The 5,307-nt window shown below is 41.8% G+C and overlaps 1 pseudogene; it reads left to right on the forward strand.

Moving 5' to 3' along the window:
* The first annotated feature begins 623 nt into the window (after window positions 1–623).
* LOC112090887 overlaps window positions 624–5,307 on the forward strand; it is a 15,295-nt pseudogene continuing 10,611 nt past the window's right edge.

The following is a 5,307-nucleotide window of genomic DNA, read 5'->3' on the forward strand; positions in this document are numbered from 1 at the left end:
TAAATAAGTGTCCTCACCATGGTTACGAGATTTGGCGCCTCGTCAGTTATTTCTATGAAAGACTCACGATCCGAGAGCGCCAATTTGTGGAGATGATGTGCAATGGTGAGTTTCTCCAAAAGGACCTCGAGGAGGCCTTTGAGTATCTTAACGAGTTAGCCGAGAAAGGCCACACATGGACTGGTCCGAGTGCTACTAATAGCACCAATCGATCCTGACCAGCTGGAATCTATCAACTAAGGGCATAGGACAATCTCAAAGCCTAAATTGAGTCTTTGACACGACAAATTGAGACCCTCAAAACCAAAGAAGCTAGAGGAATTCACATGGTTGCTAGGGCAGAGATACAAGAGCCTTGCTTTATTTATGGAGGGGTGGAGCATCTAGCTAAGGATTGCCCTGCTTACAATGAAATGAGAGGGGTTTACGAGGAGCAATCCAATGCTTTAGGGACATACAACAAACCCTTCTCTAACACATACAATCCTCGCTAGAGGAACCATCCAAATTTTAGTTGGAGAGATTCTAACAAAGCGCAACCATCTGGAGGACAATGGAGAATTGAACAACAGCCGCAACCACCAAAGGCATATTATGCACCTCAATACAATGCGCAACAGCCAATGAGTTCTCTTGAGAACACCTTGCAATCTTTCATGGAGGTGCAGAGTAAGACAAATAAGAAGTTTGAGTTACTGTTCACGCAAATGGTGGAAGAAAGTAAAGAGATGAAGAGTCAAATCACGAAGCTCACTGGAGCTTTGGCTGTTCAAGAACGCGGCAAGTTCCCTTCACAAGCTCAATCAAACCCAAAGGGTCAACATATGGCACAAACCTCATGTCCTGATAATCAAAATGTTAAGGAGGTGAATGCCATCACTACTCGTAGTGGTAAGATTATGGAAGAACCGTCAACAAGTGCCACCACTTTGAGTAGTAAGGAAGTTGTCCTTGAAATAGATGAGCCAATAAATGTTCCGGTAAAGGTGCCTTTCTCCCAAGCTCTGCGTCCAACTGGGAAAGTACTGGAACACCAAAGTGAGATCCTAGAGCACTTGACTCAAGTGAAGATTAACCTTCCTTTGCTTCATGTTATCAAGCAAGTGCTTGCTTATGCTACGGTTATCAAGGATCTGTGCACTATCAAAAGGAAGCACCATGTTAAGAAGACAACATTCTTGACAGAACAGGTAAGCGCGGTGATCGACCAGAAAACACTACCCAAATACAAGGATCCCGGTTGTCACACAATTTCCTGTCAGATTGTGACACATGAGTTCAGCCAAGCTTTGCTTGATCTAGGAGTGAGTATGAACCTCATGCCATATTCTGTCTACTCGCAACTTGGTCTTGGAGAAATTAAGCCCACATCTGTGGTTCTGCAGTTGGCTGATCGATCGATCAAGAAGCCTCGGGGCATAGTTGAGGATGTTTTAGTTCAAGTTGATAAGTTCTATTACCCCGTTGACTTTCTAGTCTTAGATACTCAATTCGTGGTGAGTATGGAGTCCAAGATTCCCATTATCCTCGGAAGACCTTTTTTTGCTACAGCAAATGCAGTCATCAACTATAGGAATGGTCTGATGAAGATATCCTTTGGGAACATGACTTTGGAGGAGAATGTGTTTCACATTGCAAAGCAACCACGTGATGATGACGAGTGCTGATGACGGGTATTTCTACCAACAAATCAAGTACTTTCAAACATGAATATTTGTAAGTCTTCAAGCATTTTTGTTAGTTTAATGTCTTTTGTATGCTTTTTATAGGAATTATAAATAAATGCGAACTTGGATGATTTTGCATGAAGAAATGAAGAATATTTGCCCAACTTGTGAATCAATGCCAAGAGGAGGCGAAAGAGGACTTAAAGGCACAAAAGAGGAGGCTTTGGAATGCAAGAAAGTGGGCTACAACACGAAAAGGAAAGCGAAGTTAGAATGGGATGCGCGCCCGCGCCCGAGCCCGCTACGCGCCCGCGCCCACATCCAGGGGCGCGCACGCACGCGCCCCACGCGCGGCCGCGCGCGCGCCCACACCCAGGCGCGCGCGCGTGCCCAGAGCAGGAACACACACTGTAGCGCACCCAATGGGCGCTGCAGCGCACCCAGATGGCAGCCCCATGTGTTGTAGCGTGCCCAAAGGCACTGCAGCGCGCCCCAGCCCGCAACAGCGGGATCCTCTTCTAAAAACGCGCGCCGCAGCGCATTTTCACGCAGGCTGCAGCGCGCGTATGAAGTCTTAGCTCTGAAGCTGAGTAGTATAAAAGGAAAGAGAGGCCATTTGAGAAAGGGAGCCCAGAAATCTGAAGAAAACATCAAAAGGAGGCCGAAATCCTTCATCTTGGTGGTCCTTGGAAGTTCTTCAATGGATATTGGGTTTTATCTTCTTTCATCTATTTTTCCATGTTGAGCTAGACATTAAATCTAGGACTTGATGTAGTTTTATTTGAACTATGTTTTGAATATTTTGTTAATTGTTAATTTAATTTAATTTTCAATTCATTTATGTTTCTCCATGCTTAATGCTTCTAATTTATTTGGCCAATGAGTTAGAGGATTTTTAGATTGCGAATTTGATGCTCGAGAGAGATTGAGTTCATTATCTAGATTTGAGAAACATAGTCTAGGTTGTTGTGAGACCAAGAGGAGATCAACGGTTAGATAATCAAATTAGGATTTAGGTCGTTGTGAGGCCGAGAGGTAATCAATATTCCTATTTTCTAATTCTAAAGGCAAAGCTTAATTTGGGTTTAAATATTCATTTCGAATAGGGATATTGTTTTGGGTATTTAAATACAATTTCTTGTGAGGCACTCGAGAGAGGTTGCGAGATGACATTAGAGCCTTGATTAATGAATTGAATGGAATTGATTAGCGATTACATAATAGGATGAACATAGGAATAATAAAGCGAAATCAAGTCCCTAGACCATTTGTGTATAGATACTTTATTTTTATTCTTATATTTATTTTATTTTTGTTCTCAAATATCATCTTATTATGTTGCCTAGATAAAGTTAAGTTACAATAATCGTGATACTTAATGGCAATTCTAAACCCAATCCCTGTGGAGACGATACTCACTCACCTTATACTTAAAACTTGACACCGTATGCTTGCGGAAATTTATTATACAAAAATAAATTCGCACTAAGTTTTTGGCGCCGTTGCCGGGGATTGGCATTTTAAATTGTTGTTAATATTGTGAGTACATAACTTGATTTTAATTTAGGCTTTTATTTCTCATTTTTAATCTTTTGTTTTATTTTTGTTTTCTTTTGTGTTACGAGGTACTTGGAGATGGTTGATCCACAAGTCCTCTTAAGATTTGCTCAACGAGACTCCGAACTGTTTTATAGTGCTTGGGATAGATATAAGGAATTACTCATTAGGCTCCCCGAGCATGGTCTCTCGAAAGAGGGTCAACTATAAAACGTCCTCGATTGGTTAAACGCCGCAACGAACTTGGGTGGAAAGAGGAAATGAAATGGTTCCTCTCTACCAATTATCGGCGGATGAAGTGTATTGGTTTTTGGAAGACATGGCCGATTATGACAATTGGTGTTGGAATTATTCTCCAAACAACCAAGGTTGGGAAGAGAATTCTAACTTTTTAGAGCCATGGGATGACACTCAACCTCAGCACGCGGAGTCTTCTCTAGACCTTGAAGTCCTTGTCGCCCAATTTTTGGAGGAGACAAGACTCCGCATAGAGAAGTTAGAGAGGATGGAGGCGCTCGACCAACTTCACGAGGAAATGAAGACAAATCTAGCGGAGTTATTTAGGTTGAAGCAGCTTCCAGATGAATCTACTAATGCCATGAATAGAGAAACACAAGAGGAGGATTGGGAGTTATTTGAAGATGACTCTTTGAGAGAGGAGGAGACTTAAGGATTGGTTAGTGAAGAATTTCAAGACGATGTTAATGAGTTTCAATCCCTCGAGATCCCCATTGTCGTGCCACCCCCGGTTGAGAACGATCACATCTATGAAGACCCAATGTGGCCGGCAACTCCCCCACCATCTAGTGCGCCATTCTTCCATGCCAATCAAGCACATATGCCGGCACCGAGTCGACTTGAGCAAATGAGCCGAAAACTGCCAAATCTCGCCAAGCTTGAGGGTGTCAAGAATCAAGACCCGTACGTTGTGTTGTATGACACGTACTATGGGCGAAAGCCACTCTTTGATGAGTTGGCTCAGCATAGGAATAATTGAGCCTAAAGACGCAATTTATGGAGGAGAGCCCCGCCCCAACCCGAGTTTATGCCATCTTACCCGGTGAATCATCGCCAACGATACTAGGAGGCGAGATTGTCTCACCTCCCCGGTACGTGTTCTTATTCCCTTGTTATTAATTTTAAAGATTGTTTGATATTGAGTTGGCTCGGCATAGGAATAATTGAGCCTAAAGACGCAATTTATGGAGGAGAGCCCCGCCCCAACCCGAGTTTATGCCATCTTACCCGGTGAATCATCGCCAACCATACTAGGAGGCGAGATTGTCTCACCTCCCCGGTACGTGTTCTTATTCCCTTGTTATTAATTTTAAAGATTGTTTGATATTGAGTTTGGGGGTGAGACACTTTGTGGTTGATTTTAGTGGATTTTGGGCATTACTTGTGAGTTGGTTGTTATGACTTATCTCCATTGAGTTGTGCTCTTTTGGTCATGTCTTTACTCACTTTTCTTTTAGGTTGTTTGAATAAATTGTGAGTTTTGTTGAGATGAAATGACTAGATAATAATGGTGAGTATAATTACTTGATGCTTTCTTAGGTCTTTTGAAATGTATTTCATTGAGATTTCTGTGTGCTTGACTCGCATTGATTGAAATTCACTCTTGATTCTCTACTTTTAAGCACCATGAATCATGATCACTTGATCTTTTGAGCATTTGGAGAACATTTATGTGCATTAGGTAGACTTTGATATCTCATGAACACTAGAACCCATTTGAGTGAAACTTGAGGCGAAATTGTTGGTTTAGTATCATTGGAGAGAAGATTAAGGCATTTTATTCGGATCGATTGGGCCTTTGAAGCTAACCCTTGAAAAGAAAATTCATCATTTGTTTACCCCCTTTGAGCCATATTGCTTATTTCGTTCATCACCCATGTTTGTACATCCAAACCACCAAATGCATTCTCACTTCCTAAACCCATCACTACTAGGCATGATTACATTAAACGTTAAGATTGAGGGCAAGTGTGGGTTATGTTTGGAAAATCATTACTGGATTGGCTTGTGTTGTTTTTTAATTCCAAAAAAAAAAAGAGAAAAAAAAAGTAAAAAAAAAAAAAAA

The sequence above is a fragment of the Morus notabilis genome, unplaced genomic scaffold (genome assembly GCF_000414095.1).
Source record: "Morus notabilis unplaced genomic scaffold, ASM41409v2 Scaffold98, whole genome shotgun sequence".
Lineage (NCBI taxonomy): Eukaryota > Viridiplantae > Streptophyta > Magnoliopsida > Rosales > Moraceae > Morus > Morus notabilis.